Source organism: Phacochoerus africanus, chromosome 7, assembly GCF_016906955.1.
Source record: "Phacochoerus africanus isolate WHEZ1 chromosome 7, ROS_Pafr_v1, whole genome shotgun sequence".
Taxonomy (NCBI): domain Eukaryota; kingdom Metazoa; phylum Chordata; class Mammalia; order Artiodactyla; family Suidae; genus Phacochoerus; species Phacochoerus africanus.
Genome location: NC_062550.1, coordinates 53,845,385 through 53,863,485, shown reverse-complemented (window position 1 = coordinate 53,863,485; position 18,101 = coordinate 53,845,385). Strand labels below are relative to the sequence as shown.

Genomic DNA, 18,101 nt, shown 5'->3' with positions numbered 1-18,101 from the left:
TAGTCATGGGGGAGAAGGAATTTCTATTCCAGCTGGTGAAGCAATATATAGACACTAAATGATATAACAGTTTAAGGCAATGTAAGTTGTTAGAAAATTTTAATACAGTTAACTCTTGAACAACTTGCATGTTTGAGGCAGTGAGCCCCTGCACAGTCAAAAATCTGAGTATAATTTTCAACTCCCCCAAAACTTAACTAATAGCCTACTGTTGACTAGAAGCCTTACTGACAACAGCTGATTGACACAAATTTTGTATGTTGTAGGTATATCTACATATATCTTAATGAATTCATGACATATCTTTTTCTTAATTTTTTCAATATTTCTAGGCTATGAAGTTTGTGATTTTTTTCGAATGGTCACAAATCTCCAAAAAGCTTCCCAATATATTTGTTGAAAAAAAGGCTCATGTAAGGGACTTGCATAGTTCTAACTTGTGTTGTTTAAGCGTCAATTGTATTTAAAGAGATATAATTGCGATTCATTTAAAAGAAAAAATTCTTTCCAAAAAAATCTGTATTTCATTTAGCCTGGATTATTAAACCAAATTCTTTGTCACAAATGTAGTTGATTTACTAGTCTAAGACTAGGATTTGAATATTGGTCTTAGATGTTTAATTTAAATGCAATTTTAAGAACTTCTAAAAAGGCTATAATTTCCTTATTCTGTTGATCCTGACACTTTCTTTTTCTGAAGAGTTTGAAAACACAAAAGGGTATCAAGGGCATGAGCTCTAAGAACATTAAGTCCTTTAAAATTTGCTCTTTGGGATTAGGTAATTTTTACTAGAAATAAAGATTATTTTCTCTTCCATGAGATAGCCATCAAAAGCAATTATACTTTTCAATTATTATTAATTTAAAGCATTTTTTACTTTCTAATTTTCTCATAATTAATCTATTATGGAGTAAATAAAACAAAAGGCATAGTATATGTCTAAATGAATAAAAATTATGCAATTTTAACCTGGGATCTTCTCCTCACTCCATAAGAAATGCTTATTTTATAATGCAATTTTGTCATGAAGACAGCTAGTTTCCAAAGAAGAAATAAATGTTAATAGTTCTGTGAACTATCTGTTAGGTCAGTATTTGGGGGGAGTCAGTTAAAAGCACATTTCATGAGTTTAGTAATCCAAACACTAATAAATTTTTAAATAATTTGAATATTTTAATATCTGTTCCTTTTTAATGCTGATTTTCTAATACTATTCAATTTACTCCCTGCTCTATAGTTTAGAAGTTACAAAGCATCCTCATGTATTTTTTCTTATTTTAAGTCTCACAGCAAAAGCATGAGATATTATCAGTCTTACTTCACAGATAAAGAAACTGAAGTTAGAGACATTCAAAGATTTGCCAAAAGCCATAATTTTCTTAAGCTTGGGACTCAAACCCAAGTCACTGGGATATAAACCTACTCAACTTTTCAGAGCTGCTTCTCTATCATCTAAATGCCAGTAGGAAAAAAAGTGGTTAAGCAATAATTTATTTGAAAAATAAGACTAACAATTGAAATCTTGCAATTTCCTCTTAATTCTGAAGCAATTTTGTTTTGTTTTGTTTTTTTGGTACCACCTGTGGCATGTGACCTAAGCTGCCACAGTGACAATGCCATATCCTTAACCCACTGCACCACAGGGAACTCCCTGAAGTAATTTTTATACCCTATTATGATAGGGACCATCAAAAGCTCAATTTGGATAATAATAGCCTGGACTCTTGCAAAAAGTTTATAATACTAAATTAGGAATTTGGGATGAACATATACACCCCACTATATATAAAATAGGTAACTAATAAGAACCTACTGTATAACACAGGGAACTCTACTCAATATTCTGTAATAACCTATATGGGAAAAGAATCTGAACAAGAATGGTTATATGCATATGTATACCTGAATCACTTTGCTGTACACTTGAAACTAACACAACATTGTAAATCAAGAATACTCCAATATAAAATAAAAATTAAATTAAATTGAAAAAATAGTGATTACAAAATAAAAAAGTTTATAATACCAAATCAAGAAATATTTTAACAAGATAGCTACAAGTACATTCCAAATGTATTCTTCTATCTAAATCACACATCAAAGAGTAAATATTTCAACTAAATGCCATAAATATCCTTAACACTATTATTTAAGTGGACCTATTTTGTTACAACATAAAGCATATGTCAATTTATATATATCCAAATGCTGTCCAGCCATTTAGAGAGGAACTAATATGGCAAGAAATGAAGGAGAGGATGGAAAAGACCTTTAGCCCACCTACTGGCTTGACCAAAGGCTGTGAGTCCATCCCAGGTTTATTTCAAATGAGTTGTGTCAAAGGTTACCCGTGGGCCATTTTATAGTGATTTATAGCTGATGTCTTCAAATCTCCTTTTATTTTAATGATAACTTCAATAGAGTCATTAAGGCATTCTTTGTCTTCATGGCAGTGACCAGGAGGGAATGATGTCTTTAAAAAATTCTAAGGGGTGATGATTATTTATACAGAATGGCAGTTAAGGCCAGTTTTTATGTTGCACCCTGGAGACACAATATTTTTTTCTTAACATATTGAAGATGCTTAGCTTGATTACATATTTTGTCTATCATTGTTACAATGCTAAATTCAAGGTATAGTCCAAAGAAAATTCAATAAAGATGAAAAAAGGCTTAGAACTGAGCATCAGGTAAGAGTGTGATTTTAATTACAATGATCTCAAATTTGTATTAAAGCTTTCACAGTATAATGATTCTTAAGTGTCTGTATTGAGTTAAGCATGTCATGAAGCATGAGGAATTCCAAGATTGATTTATCAGATATTCATTTAAGAAATAGTCAATTAAAATAATTAATGTGTAGTGAAACTCAGCTGTAACGCCTCATGTTTAATTTTTCCAACCCATAACATTAAAAGAATAATGCATTTCACAGTCTGAATGGCATAATAGATTTTACGTATCAACTGTAATGATATCATTACATAAGAGTTTTGATGATACCTTTTAAACTGAACTAAGGACAAAGAATGAGTGCATTTACATTAGAGTCAACTTATTTTGGGTGCTGCTTTGGGTCATTAGATTGCCAAATAAAAAGAATCTGCATTCTTGATTACCACAGTAAAAATGGAATATATATGTGTGTTTATATATATAATATCTATAATGTTTATTTATAACACAAACAAATGTGTGAGAGTGTATATTTGAAATATTTCTCTGCTATATTTGAGCTAGACTGTTTGGCATAAAAAAGAAACTGCTGTGGCACAATGGAATCAGCTGCATCTCTGCAGCACTGGGATGCAGGTTAGATCCCCAGTCTGGCAGAGTGGGCCAGACCGGTGGCATAGGTTACAACTGAGGCTCAGATCTGATCTCTGGCCAGGAAACTCCATATGCTGCGGGATGATCAGGGAAAGATAATTTTACATACATAAGAAAGAAAAACAAGCAAAATCTTCCCTCCTAAAACTATCTGAGCTGTCAGTTAAACAATATAGCAAAAGTAGCCTATATTAGTATAAGCCTGTGTCTTTGATTTCAGCACACACTTAATTCTTCAACACATATAAGTGAGGAAATTTATTTGAAGACATATTCATAGTAAACAAACTCATGAGGCTAGGGCATAAACCAGAATGTCAATTAATTTAGACCTGATCTTGCTGAGTTTTTTTAAGGTATTCTTTTCCTAATTTCAAGAACCATGAGGTTGTGGGTTCGATCCCTGGCCTGGCTCAGTGGGTTAAGGATCCGGTGTTGCTGTGAACTGTGGTGTAGGTTGCAGATGCGGCTTGGATCCCGTGTGTTGCTGTGGCTGTGGTGTAGGCCGGCAGCTGCAGCTCCGATTGGACCCCTAGCCTGGGAACCTCTATATGCTGCAGGAGCAGTCCAAGAAACGGCAAAAAAAAAAAAATACACTATCAGAATCAGTGGGTATGGTTGGTCCTCTGTATCCATGGGTTCCACATCCACAGACTCAACCAAATATGGCTGATACATAGCGCTGACTATACTACACCATTTTACATAAGGAGACTTGAACATCTGCAGATTCTGATATAGTGAGTGGGTTGTAGAACCAATCCCATAAAGATAGCTAGGGACAACTGAACTTCACTCAGACCAAAGTAAGGACTTGGTAAATTATGCACACTTCCTTACATGGGATATCTCTTGAATGATCGGAACACTTATATTTCCTAAATCCAGTGTATCTCACCCAGACTGACAGGCTAAACAAAGAAAAACCTTACTTATGTGTTCCAGAACTTCTCTGTGCACATGGTCCTTCTACATATACCATAACATTGTTTCACTTTCTTTAGGTACAATTGTATTCTGCTCATGCTGCATTGAGATGATCCTCCAATGACTGAAGCCATTGATTTCTGATGCTCCCACCTCAGGGATCCCACACTCAGTCCTAATTCTGAACATAATACATTGGCTTACTTCCACAAATGGCTTGCTGATGTGTTTGTTTGTTTATTGTTTTAACAGAACTATGGCAATGATCATATGTCTAGTACTCAACCAGGTACTAAGGATGAATAAGATGTCATCCCTACCATCAAGGGACTCAGAGTCATTCAAGGCAGGGCAAGTGCTACAAAGGTGCTGTGATACTATACAAGGAATACATATCTCTGCAGTTGTGTAATTGTATGAGTATGTGTATTGCATATGATGTAATAGCCAATTCTACATAGAGATGACAGTCTAGAGAGATCTTATGAGTTGGTACAAGGCAAGAAGGAAAATGAAGTGGGCAAGAGCATTCTGGAGAGATAGAGTGCCACAAATAGAGGCAAAAACAGGTGAAGTAACATGATTCATGAGGAAGTGATTCCATTTGGAGCACTGGGATTGGGAAAACGTAGAAGTTATAACTCAGCCTATGAGGCAAGTGGTGGTTAGATTTCATCCTTTAGACATTTTAATTTACATTTTCATTCTTCTTAAGCTCACCCACAAAGTGCTAGAGATACATTACAGTCACCCTGTGTTATTTCTTTAAAATTCTGATGAAATAAAACACTCTTTCATACCTATGTGTCTTTGTATAGGTTGTCTCATTTTCCTCCAAAAACCTAAATGATACATCTTGAAGACTTTCCTTATCCTCCTATTTCTCTTCAGGTTGTGCTGGGAATTTTTTCCTTTCCTCCATGTTCTTTGATCTCTACTTTGCCCATAGTGTTTTAATTGTAGTTTATTTGCTGTCTTCCCCATTAAATTATACAGAGTGTTAATTATTGTACTTGTTTATTCTACCAGTGTTCAGTACATTACAGGTCCTACGGAGGTTTATTGAAGAAACCTCAATAAATATTATTTGACAGCTTCTAAAAGTGACTCTAGAAACCTCATCTATAAATAATATAGTCTTTACATGATATTAAAAAAATAAACTAGTGAACAAAAAACAGGATTCAAATACATCTTGAAAGAACATTTTAAAAAACATTTAAAAATATTCTTTTTGTCTTATTAAATTCCTTAATGTTTTATTTTATATGCCCCGAATTCTAGAAAATAACACGGTTACTCCAAAGGCCAAAAAATTCACTTCACAATAGCTAGAAAAAAAATGAATTAAAAAAAATTAAAATGAATACATTCTCTTAGATGATAATGTATTAATAAATATAACTGCAGAGTTCTTCCTATGGTACAACAGGATCAGTGGTGTCTCTGGCATGCTGGGTCGCTTGGCCTGGGAATTCCATATGCCATTGGATGGCCAAAAAGAAAAAAAAAAACTAACTGCAAAAATAGACATATAGTGAAAACTATATCAGAAGAAATGATAATTAAGGTTTCAATTTGTATTAAGATTGAGTTGTATTATATAAACATTTAATCTAGTAAACACTTAAGCACATATTATGGGCCAGCCACTTAAAATTTGATGGGTAAAGAAATATTTCTAATATGATCACTCTTAAGAATTGATCTTTTCTTCACTTTGTTTGTTGCAAGTCCATAAGTTATATCCCAAATATAACAGATCAAAATTCTAGCTCACTGGAGCTCCATACATGCCATTACAAAAAGACAAGAGCAACCAAATAAAACAAAAATTACCCAGAAATTCTCTTAAAATTGTATCAGAACTATCATTTCTTTAGATAAAGGACAGCACTATTTGCATGAGAATTGTTCCTAAAAATTCCATCATTTGACCTCAAATTCTTGTCTTGCCCTGTATTTATATGGGGTTGACCTCAATATTGAGCACCCGCAGACTTAAAATGAAACTTTGATCCTCAAAAGAATTACATGGAGAAGTATAGAAAACAAAAATCTGTACCTATTTAAGGACATTCCTATTGCTGTCATAATGCTTTTATACATACTTTGCAACAGTATTTTTCCTTATGTTATTTTAAGTGCTACTGGAAATACCACAAGAGAAAAAAATTTGCAGTATTCCATCCTTTCTATTTTTGGTCTCAATTTCTTTTTCTCCTATTTATGAAATATTTACACTGCCAAAAGTCATCAAAATTGCACAAGAAACCATAGCAGCTCATATTATGTCATAAAATAGAAAAAAACAAGATTCTTTGGTTATTGAGCAGCCCAATTTGAATGAAAGTCTTATACAAATCTTAGTATTGATAACTGGTCTTGTAAAGAATTCCAACAGAGCTTTATTAAAAAATAGTTTGTGGTTTTATGAAAATGTAAGGTTTTTAGTCTTTTCTGGTATTGGCAAACAAGTTGGGAGAATATGAAATTTTTTTATATTTCAGTATAGTTTTTTTTTTCCTTCATATTATTTTGATAATGTAAAACCTGTAAAATGGAAATTCTGGTCTTATTTTTCTCTAAATTTAGATATCCCATTCTTATCCTTTAGAAAGACCAAAATCACATAGGATGAACTGTTAGGTTCTGAAAAAGTCAACCAATGGAATCAGCTAGTCCACAGTTGGAAGCACAAGGGCTTAAAAGCTGTGGGATACTGCAACTGTTAAGTCCTGCAGCTCGCAAGAGGAAGGGGGCATAATTCTAAGAAAAATTAATTCTATTATCAACAAGAAGGTCCAGCACTGAGAAAGGGGTACATTCTTTCTATAAGAACCTGAAGACACTTACGTACATGATTCAGGTTAAGGAAAATTGCTAGCTTTTCATATTTAGGCATTTGGAATTTTAGGCAAGTTGCTTTTCAAGCGGCACTCTGTTATACAAGTCCTTAGTGATATTCAATACTCTAAGCCATCAAGAATGCACTCTCCAATTTAATATTTATGATTAAAATTTTCATGAGTAAAATTCTTATTTCAGTAAAGATTTCAAATATATTTTAAGAGAATTATAAAAGTATTCCTTAGTTCAAAAAAAAAGAACTGTTCTATTTTTTGAATATTATTCTTTATCTCCTCTGTTCTCAAACTTTAAGACACATGAGATAAGGGATGTGTGCTTACAAATTCCTCTGATCATATTAAGCAGACCCTAGACAATAATTCACCATCAATGTGAATTACACCACTTACTGTACATCTGATGAAGGCACTTTGTTCCACATTTAATACTGATCAAGTTACACACTTTTCTGATCTTTGTTTAAAAAACTACAATGAAGAGTAACTGTGTTCTTTAGTTGCTTATTAGAAAAAAATGAAAAACTGTAAGAACGATGATGATGTTTCCTGTTTTATAATTTTGGACAGGCTCTGGTAAAGTAGTCTCCATTTCTCTGTAAATCAACTTTGTGCGATAAATGCCACTATCATATATTACGTCCATGAGAAAATGTGAAAAGGGGATAACTAAAAGAGGATCTTACTTTATGAAATATAACACAGTAAAATAGATACATTAGAATGTTGTATATAGGAGTTCCCGTCATGGCACAGTGGTTAACGAATCCGACTAGGAACCATAAGGTTTCGGGTTCGTTCCTTGGCCTTGCTCAGTGGGCTAAGGATCCGGTGTTGCCGTGAGCTGTGGTGTAGGTTACAGACGAGGCTCAGATCCCATGTTGTTGTGGCTCTGGCATAGGCCAGTGGCTACAGATCCAATTAGACCCCTAGCCTGGGAACCTCCATATGCTGCGGGAGCGGCCCTAGAAGAGGCAAAAAGACCAAAAAAAAAAAAAAAAATATATATATATATATATATAGTATATAAACAACATCAATATAAGTAAAATAAATAGGATTTTAAGTGGCTTATGAAAATACATTCTTTTTCTTTTTCTTTTTTTGTCTTTTTAGGGCCACACCCATTGCATATGAAAGCTCCCAGGCTAGGGGTCGAATCAGAGCTGTACCTGCTGGCCTACACCAGAAGCCACAGCAATGCAGGATCCAAGCCACTTCTGTGACCTACACCACAGCTCACAGCAATGCCAGATCCTTAGCCCACTGAGTGAGGCCATGGATACTAATCCCGTTCATTGAGCCACAATGGCAACTCCTGAGTGTACATTCTTAAATAAGTCATATAATGATTTTTCAAACAACAATCACATTATTTATAGAAGTTTTATTTATTTTTTTATCTTTTGGCTATGCCTATGGAATATGGAAGTTCCTGGGCTCAAAACTGCACCACAGCAACGACTTAAGCCACTGCAGTGACAATGCTGCATCCTTAACCTGCTGTGCCACAAGGAAACTCCTATTTATAAAGTTTCACATTAACTATAAATTTTTTGAACTGAGTGGAACTGCACGTTTATGTGACAAAAAGTAAGACTTTAATAAAGCTTATAACTGGAGGAAGGGAGGAGGGAGGTGGAGAAAGAGGGAGAGATGGAAGAAAGGAGACAGGGAGAGAGGGAGCTAGTAAGAGAGAGAGTGCGTCAGTGATTTTGTAAAAATGTTGTCCTCTCAAAAACTCTCAATTCAGGAAACTGCAGCTTTATCCCCATGAGGAAAAGAATGCTGTTCATAATTTTAAAACTACCCTGTTGTAACTGTTTTAAGATTGTAGCACATTTTTCACTGAGTTTTAAAAAGACAGCTAAAAGTCTGCTGCACTTGACAGATCCCTTGACATCATACTGGGTTATAAAGTTTGGGGTAAGAAAAACCCAAAATTAGAAAAACAAATATCAGAAGTAAAAATCTGGAGTTCCCGTCGTGGCTTAGTGGTAACGAATCCAACTAGTATCCATAAGGACATGGGTTCAATCCCTGGCCACCCTCAATGTGTTAAGGATCCAGTATTGTCCTGAGCTGTGGTGTAGGTTGCAGATGTGGCTTGGAGCCCACATTGCTGTGGCTGTGCAGGCTGGCAGCTATAGCTTGGATTTGACCCCAGCCTGGGAACTTCCATGTTCTATGGATGTGGCCCTAAAAAGACCAAAAAAAAAAAAAAAAAGTAAAAATCTGATTAGAAATTAAGGTCTGTTTTCTTATGTGACTTTTTAACCTTCTCAAAAAACATTAAATAAAACAAGAATTCTAAATCTCTTATGAGCTCTAGTATATAGTGATTATACCTTTTTAACGTGACTATTTAAAGATCAACACTTGTATGTTAGTACCAAAATATTACTCCAAAAACTTGGCCTTGCAATTGCCTTCATAGAGGTGGTGACAGATTATCATTGTGTGTGTTTTCTTATATCATTAATGAAAAACAATGATAGAGTGATAGCGAATAGTAACAGTGAATCTAAAGAAAATTCAGGAGATATTCTAGGTTAAATCCACCCTGCAGGCACTTATTTGCTGTCCTTAATGGGCTTTATGTGATTATCTTTTTCTGTCTTTATCCCTCACTGCCTACACTGTGCTCCATGAGGGCAGAGATCTGTCTACAGTGCTCACCAGTATCCTCAGGTTCTAGGACTCTTACGGATACGTCATTGGCAATTAAGAAATATTTGCTGAATTAAATTGTCTTGTGTCTCCAATGGTATGATCCAGGATATGTCCTCAGGGCTGAAACTCTGAGTGTTTCTAGGGAAGTAAAGTAGAGACACCTAAAATATGAATTAATTGGACCCAGGGAATAAAAGTAAAAAAAAATTTAAAAAATTCCTTTGCCTAAAAGTCATACTATCCTAAGAAAGGAAGACAATGAGTAGGTAACTACAAGAGCTTAATGAGTGGTGTGACAAATGGAAAAGATATAATTTCTCCTTAAAAGTGAATGGACTTACAATTAAACTCAAACACCTTCACATGAAAACGTCCTACATAATGTAGTCTTTCTCTGTCCCCATTTCATGTCTTATTCTCCCTCATGCTCACTGCATTTCAGCCACCCCAGCCTATTTTCCTTGAATTTGACAACCACACTCACACATCAGGGTCTCAGCAATTGCTATTCCTCCTGTCTGGAATCTCTTTTCCACAGACCTCTGTAGGTACTACTTTCATATTCACGATTTTAGGTTGAAAAGAGGGCTTCCTTTATAGCTCTGTCTCAAGAAGACTCCCATGCTTGTCCCTAGGCTCTCCTTTACATGTCCTATCTTCTTCATAGCACATACTAATATATGAAATTATCTGTTTAATGGCTCATAGTTTATCATTTCCCCTTCGACTGCAAAATCTTAAGAAGACAAACTGTCCTAGTCATAGCTGTACTAGCTGTGGTTCAATTCTCCTGAACTGAACTTGGCATATGATAGGCATGAATTAATATCTGCTGAATCAATGAATGGTATATGTATGCACAAGGCACTAGAGAACAGTAAAAAAAAAAAAAAAAAAGGCTGTTCTTTGAAGAATGAGAAAAGAACAGAGCTAAGAGCTGGAAGCCAATTCCAAGTAATATTGTTTGGGCTCCTAATTAAACCACACCTGAAGTCACAATAACTTTTTTTTTAATATGACTGAATACATTTCCTTTTTGCTTAATCCACTTTGGATTGGGTTTTTTATTACTTTACTAACAAATACAACTGTCATTCAGTGAAACCATAATGTGAAACCTTAGAAAGCTGATTAGAGTTGTACTTAAGAATACTGTCACCTTAAGAATTACCCTGAATAAAAGAGTGCCACCACCTCCCTCATCAGAGGCGACGAGGCAGAGGCAAGGTAATCTTATGACAGAGTTACTACATGTTGGACTGAACACTTTCTGAATTTCCTTCTTAAGCTTCTATAATTCTATAAACAAAACATCTTATCCATTGTGTTAAATAAATAGAAATTCTGAAATACTTTAGGTTTTGAACTTGTCTGCCTTCAGCTTAGAAGGTTATATCTCTCTATTTTGTTGACTCCCACATTTACCTCTGTAATTATGATACTGTTTTCTTTCCATTCTCTATTTTACAATATTTAAAAATATTGGTGGAACACTTTCGTTCTCTCTAGACAAAAGTCTGATGAAATTTAACAAATAAATATGCATACATTCTATTTTCCACCAATCTAAATAAGGCATTATCATGTAGGAAATAAATCTTTAATTTGGGGAATCTCCATTGAAGAGACTACTGAAATTGTTCCTTTAAAAAGAGGAAAAGAATGGGTAAACAGAGTGTATTTAATTAAGCAGAGAAAGAGAAATCTGAGGTCGAGGGTAGTCCTTCAGGGTTCCACCCTTCAATTGTAGCACAGGTCAGGACTCAAGGGGTGAAAAGGGGTCCATAATCAATAGCTCAAATGAGGCCCTGATCAGTAAGGTAGGAGAGAAAAGAAAGGATTTTAACTGATTTGAAGAAGGTTTAGAAAGCTCCAATTATACACAATTCCTTAAAAGGAAAGGCAACTTCAGAAGGGCACTTTTGCCTCCTCAGTCTCTGACATGTGAATGTCTTAGGTTTAACCACGATGTTCATGGACTTCGTACTAGCTACCCCTCCTAGGGACATCCTTTCACATGGTTCTGTTCTTCTCCCTATCCTGTTTAAGTTTCTTGACTGCTTGGTTTCAACATTAAAATGCTTTAAACACGCCCCAGTGGGGGCAGTGCATCTGCTCTGGGTTGGACCTATTTTAGGGGGCGATGTCCACCTAAAAAAAAAAAAATGTGATTCTTTGTGAATTTTCCTGTGTCTGCACATCCTCAACATCCTCTTGCTTCCCCCATGGTTTGCATTATTAAGAAAGCTTTGCCATGGTTCCTCAGAGCTGGCTGCTGTGTTCAAGACAGGTTCCTGTCAAAACAAAATCAGTGTACTGGGGAACACAGGCCAGGCCAGTTGAATTCAGAGGCCATTACCTAAATCCCTCTGTATATTTTGCCTTTTAAAAAAATGTCAAAAGTATAACTAGTCTGTTTCCTTGTTTTATCATTTTTTTTAGTGTTTTTATGTTACAAATGTGACCAAGCCCTTTCTCTCTGTGTTATAAGAATATATCACCAAATGACCTACGTGGACACTTAATAAAACTGCACTCAAAAAAGCCTCTGTTTAAGTACCTAGCTGTTTGAGATTCCTGTCAACTGAATATAGATGAAAAGGAAAGGAGGAGGCTCATCACAGGGGTTCTGTTGATAATGTTTCATTTATTTCAGTTTAGCAACAAGAGCCCGCAAAAAGGAAACTATTTTATTTAAAATGACAGGGCGACTATATTATACTCGCTCTAAGTATGTCCCACCCAGGAAGTGATGATAAAGATAATAGGCCACATTTACTGTTTAACTCTATGGGGTGATTCCTCTCAAATGAATTCACCTCTTGAGTATGACACATCCATATCACATCTCCAAGGCTCGCAGAATTGTTATTTCATAGATATTGAAATATGAGGGAAGGAGGGGTGTTCAACAGCTATTCAGCAAAGCACAAAGCAGCTGTACAGAGCAAGGTGTTAGGGATTTGAGCATTTAATTGATATGCCAGACAGTGTTTAAAGCGTAAGAATAGAAAACTGGCCATTTGAAATGTGGTTATAATTAGCTGAGGCTTACATGCCATTCTGAAGTTTTAGGAGAAATGAAATCTACAAAAGTACCAGGTCCAATGGTTTCAGGATGGATCAGTGGTTTTATTTGATTGTACATATATAGATGAATGGAAGCTCCTCTTTGATTAGGGCTATTTAAGCACTGTGGGTTCCTTAGAGATATATTCAGAGACCAGTTCCAGTCCTGTGTAGTGAGGAATGATTATTTGAGATCTTGACCTGAAAAGCTCTAAGAGTAAGTCAAATAATAGTATTCCAGGAATTCTGACATATTGGAAATTACATCCCTAGCAGCCACCACTACTAAAATTTTTTCATGCCCAGATAAAATGTGAAAATATTAAATACAAGTTATGATTATATTGAGCAGTGCTTTCTGAACTTTTTGTAATGGAAATACTATTATGGAGGCCTTAGCACTTCCTTAGCACTTTCATAAGTCCATTTCAAACTTATGAAATCTTTTTGATGTCTTTTGCTTTACCCTGAAAGGATGTTTTTGTCAAATATTAAAAATAATGTTCTGGAGTTCCTGTTATGGCTTAGTGGTTAATGAATCTGACTAGGAACCATGAGGTTGCAGGTTTGATCCCTGGTCTCGCTCAGCGGGTTGGGGATCCGGTGTTGCCATGAGCTGTGGTGTAGGTCACAGACTCAGCTTGGATCCCCCGTTGCTATGACTGTGGCGTAGGCCAGCAGCTATAGCTCCCATTAGACCCCTAGCCTGGGAACCTCCACATGCCATGGGAGTGGCCCTAGAAAAGGCAAAAAGACAAAATAATAATAATAATAATAATAATATTCTAACAGTTAGTGTGGTGGTGGTGGTGTGACTTGGTTGCGGTTATCCTGCAGGTGCACTTTTGGAGCCAGCCTTTTCCCCCAGGTGCATTATAGAATTCTATCTCAAAAGTTAGCAAAAATGCTTCATTTCCCAAATCTTTTGTTAGAACTAATTTTCAATGAAGATGAATCATGGTCATCCTCTGATTTCTCATACTCCCAACATAAATTGCCTGAGTACTTTATTCTGTGACTCATGGTATTAAACTACAAAATTCTACCCTGTAGATCAGTGTGTACTGATACAACACTTACTCAATAGCATGAAACTGTGATTGGTACCATTAGAGTCAAAAACAGATGCTCTAATAGGAGTCATGGCATTTTTGACATTACTCACACAAGCACCTGGCTACCAAATCAGAAAAGACCTTGATTTCTGTGTCTGTGAAAGAGGATCCCATCAAACAATACAGTGGCACTTCTTGTTTCTGAATGTGAAGCAGTATGTATAAGGATATTGCACCTGAAAATATCTGATTGTGTCTGGTCAGCTGGCTCAGGCTTTTTCTGGCTTGCTGGAAAAGTATTTTTTTTTTCTTGTCTTAACTCCCAGGTGCTACTGCTGAGCAAATGGGAACATCACTGCCGGAAGTATTTGAAAAGAACAAAAAAAATTGATTTGGACAATCTATGTGCTCCTGTCACTGAGAGAGACAACTGTGACCAGAGGTATGACTAGGGTCATAGGAAGGTTAAGAGAAAAGCACCCAGGAATTCTCTCTTGTCATCAGCTTTTCAAACTAACTACTCTTGGTTAGCTGCAGGCAATATATAAGTTTTCATCAAATACCAAGAGATGCTTCATAGTATTTACAAGTTGCACTTAAAATCTTCCCAAGAGGCGGCTACTTTGGCAGCAGCAAAACACTTAAAATGTGAAGTTCTGATGGTTGGCACATCTAAAAACATGAGGATTTCTTGATAATGTGGAAATTATACTTATTATACCAACAATTGCATGAGCTGTGAGTGAAACCAGGTAAAAATATCATTCTGCTAAGATAACTATTTTTAGGCTGATATTGATTCTATTATTTTTAAAAGAAACAATTTATTCTTATCACACAAGTGTTATCAAGAGATCAATTACTATCACAAAGGAAAGGCTATCTAGATTTTTTTTAAGATTGCAGCGAACAATGTAGAAAACCATTTAAATAAAGAAAATATGCGACACAAATAAAAGTCACTGAATAAATTGTGTCCATCCTATAGCAGAACACTGAACTATAAGTCAATTTAAACATTTTTTAATGAATATAAGCAGATTCAGAGTAGCGATATTGTCTATGAGATTCAAGGGCCAATACCACTAGCCAATACTTTAAATAATTTTCCTCAATATACACAGACTTATTTATAAAATTTCTTTTAAATAGGATCTCTTGTGCAATAAGTTCAAGATCTTATACGTCCATTCAAAGTTTTTTTTTTTTTTAACCAATATTTAGCCATAAACTCAGCATGTGTACATGGGCTATGAGAACATCACTGAAGAACTAAACATATTTCCTTTTGTTGGTCAATAAAAAAAATTAGTCCTGAGGTAGGACCCAGAGGGGGGAAAATTAGTTAAGTGCTAAGGAGACAAGTGTACAAATATTAAGAAAGATTTTATGTAATACATGAGAAAATTTTAAAACCTACTGATGGCTTTAATTTTTTGATCTTTGGTAAAATAGATTATGCAGAAAAATTTCTCGTCTTCGTGCATAATAAAATCAAGGCATAATAAAAAATAAAGAGAAATTAAGAATGGCAATATGTCAAGCATTATTGAAACAGTTCAGAACAGTAAGTTTAAAGACAATTTATAACTCAACCAGAATTGCCATCCAAATTCTCCAGTGCAGATTTTGAAGAGAGCAGATTTCTTTTCATGTTTTTACGTTTATGGAGCTCACTTCCTGTTTGCACTTTTTAGAGGGTCACTGTGAGTCCTCTAAAGGTTTCTTTATCATTTAATATTATAAATAATTATGTTCCTAGGCAGCAGTTCAAAGCTCAGTACAGCACTCGTACAACACCACAGGAAGGTCAGATGACCTTGCTCCAATTCTCCTCTCTCTGGTGCTGAGGACAGACAAAGTGATATGTCTGTCATACGCCATTACCATTAGAACAGAATCTTGTTCTTTTATTACAACTGAACTCCGCCAGATTTCTCAGCAGGAATGCTAAGTGAAATCAATGTCTTGGATTTCCAGGCTGAGCTTGGAGGTCACAGCCACTCTATCATTTCTCAGCATTATCCTTTCTCGTGCGCGCACACACTCCCCAAGCCTCCAACTGGCACACAGCAGATTGAAAACAGCATGCATCAGAGGACTCATGCTGTACAATTTTACAGTCTTTTGGAGCCCCTTCCTTTTGATTCCCCCCTTCTATTTTTTGCAAATTGCAAATAAGTTTTGTTTGTGTCCTTCTCTGGAGTTGTGAGGCAAAGGCAAAGGCACACCTCGGAAGAAGGGCAGGCAAGAAAACCCAGAGAACATGATTGATTTTTGACAGCTGCCAATAAGATCATTTTCCTTAAATCATCACATGGATGTGACTTACGATTCTATTGTTCCAAACAATAAATGCGCTTTCAACATAAGTCATGAGTTTGGTTTATGCCAGGAAGGTAGGCAGATAATACAAAGTCATTTAGTAAAATAACTATTTTATAGTAAGACAGATGCAAAAATCTACCAATAAAACACACAGAAAACACCCTCAGGACACTAAGAATTGATTGTTTTAAGATACAAACATTATGATAAATGATAATTATTGTATAGAAGTAAAATGGCTTTGTGTAGGCAAAGCATTTATTATGCTATATTGTGTATAAATGTCAATTCCAGCCTATAAGAAACTAAATTCATGTATTGAAATGGACTCGCTTTACTTATGGTTGTATTTTTTAGCCATGTTCTTAATTAAAATGACAATGGTATTATTTATTGATCTGGCTATTTTTAACTCACTAAACTTGACTGCTGAGCTGAAACATGAGCACATTTAAGACATCTTTTCTGACAATAAGCATGGTTGCAGAAGAGTGCTAGAGAAGACTGAGCAAAGAAAAGGCATAATTTTTTTATTAAATTGTGGTTGCTACTTAAAAAGAGGCACTTTATCTTGGTTAAACTTTTAATGTATTTCACAGATAACTGCGGATGGGAAGACATACAATATCCCACAGTTTTCTTCAACTTTATATGATAGAAAATTCATGAGGGCTAATTTGCAAAAAGTAACTGAACTTTACAGATAAACTATAAATGTATTTTAAATCATGTATAATCATAGCTACAGAAACACAATCCACTTCTTCACTAGTACTAAATAAATGGAGATATTTGAAGCCACAGAAAATGGCAGAATTCTAACATTACTGAAATAATGTTTGCGTCTAGTCTGTCAGGTTCCACGAATGTCTGGAACCACACAGCTCTTAGAGCAGAGTCCTAATCTTGGCAAAGCAAACCTTTAGTAACTTTGACATCTTCCCTGGGTGCCTGAGAAAGTATTATTGTAGCTAGTGCTCAGTAAATATTTAAATGGATGAATGAACAAATAAACAGATGCATAAACAAATCACGCTGACATCCCAAGTCTTCATGATTATCGGAGCAAATAATTTGGGGGAAAGAGAGTAATGATAAAAACTTATTCTAGAGGCAAGGAAGAAAAAGTCATAGTCATTTACAAGTAAACTATAAACTCTAAAGTTGTAAAATAAGATGTCCTAATATAAAGAATCATTATGAAACATGCTTCGAAATCACATTAATAAATCACGGGGGAAAAAAATATACCTCGCAGAATTCTTTGTGTGTGACGATGGCTGTGCTGCCATAGCTACTTATTTTCCTCAGAGTTAGCCTGTGTGTGTAATACATTGAAACTGCTGGTCCATGGAGACACTAAAATATCATTGCTTTAAAATTAAATTCCAAATGTATTTCTCTCTTAATATATATAAAAAAAGACTTGGGTTTTGAGAAGATGGAGGCTGGAGCACACTTTCCCAACCCTTTTTTCTCTTTCCCAATTTCAACTCTGGATTAAGACACTGATTGTGGAAAACATCCATCAAGACACTAGAGAAGGATTAAAACATTGCTGGATTTTTTTCTCTTTTGATACTTTCTAATTATTTTCTCTATGTATTTTTTTTAAACTGTTGTGACTACTCTTACCCTATTACTCTTCAGACATTTCAACATAAATTTGTGAAATGAAGAGCAGAAGCAATTTTCTAGCTAATTCAGAAAAACAACAACAACAGTATTATTTGGGGGTGGGGGGTACACTAACTGTGTCTGTTTGCTATTTAACATTTTCTAATTGTCAGAAACTACACGTGACTAGCTCCCTGAGTACAGTGTCAGGAAAAATTGCTTTATGGTTATTCT

At 35.2% G+C, this 18,101-nt stretch overlaps 1 protein-coding gene across 17 annotated transcripts in view; it reads right to left on the bottom strand.

Annotated features, from left to right (window-relative positions):
* SOX5 (SRY-box transcription factor 5) overlaps positions 1-18,101 on the bottom strand; it is a 999,607-nt gene that overhangs the window by 53,701 nt on the left and 927,805 nt on the right. The window lies entirely within an intron of this gene.